The sequence below is a fragment of the Myotis davidii genome, unplaced genomic scaffold (genome assembly GCF_000327345.1).
Source record: "Myotis davidii unplaced genomic scaffold, ASM32734v1 scaffold458, whole genome shotgun sequence".
Lineage (NCBI taxonomy): Eukaryota > Metazoa > Chordata > Mammalia > Chiroptera > Vespertilionidae > Myotis > Myotis davidii.
The window spans coordinates 1947351-1947993 of NW_006289819.1; positions in this window are offsets into that span (position 1 = coordinate 1947351).

Genomic DNA, 643 nt, shown 5'->3' on the forward strand with positions numbered 1-643 from the left:
GGGGCCTGCGGGCGGCCGAGGCGACTCTAGTTGAGGACAGCGAGTACCTGCGGCCTGGGACCCTGCCCAGGGATTCCAAGGGCCCCATGACCCCAGGGAATGGCGCCTCGTGACCTGCCCCCACCCCTACCCCCCAGTTTCGCCACTTCATCGTGATAGAGACCGTAGCCTCCCCGGGAAACCGGACCCCTCGTGCTACTTGGCGCTCCGCGGATTCCAAAGGCACCTTGGGGCTTCAGGACGCCCTGCCTTTCAGAGCTTAACCCGGCGGGGGTCCAGGCCCAGCTTCTGCAAACATTGGACACCTGCTATTCGCCGAGGCCTTGTCCATGCCTGGCCCTGGTTTCCTTCCCCAGAGCAGGCGGGACTCGCAGGGCCTCTGGTTCTAAAGCAGCTGCCCAGGTTGACACAGGTGGAGTGCTGAGAAGGGCATTCGGGCGCCTGTGAACTTCGGAATTGACTTATACGTCAGTCCTCACTGATTCTTAAGCTATTAGCACCGGTCATCTGCCCTGTGATTTCACTTTATAACGTTCAGATGTATTTGCTGATGCTTTATTCGCATTAAGTCATACTTTTGAACTCACACTAGGTGCTCAATATTTGGATACTCAAGATTTTGTTAGGTGGATACTAGGTTGAT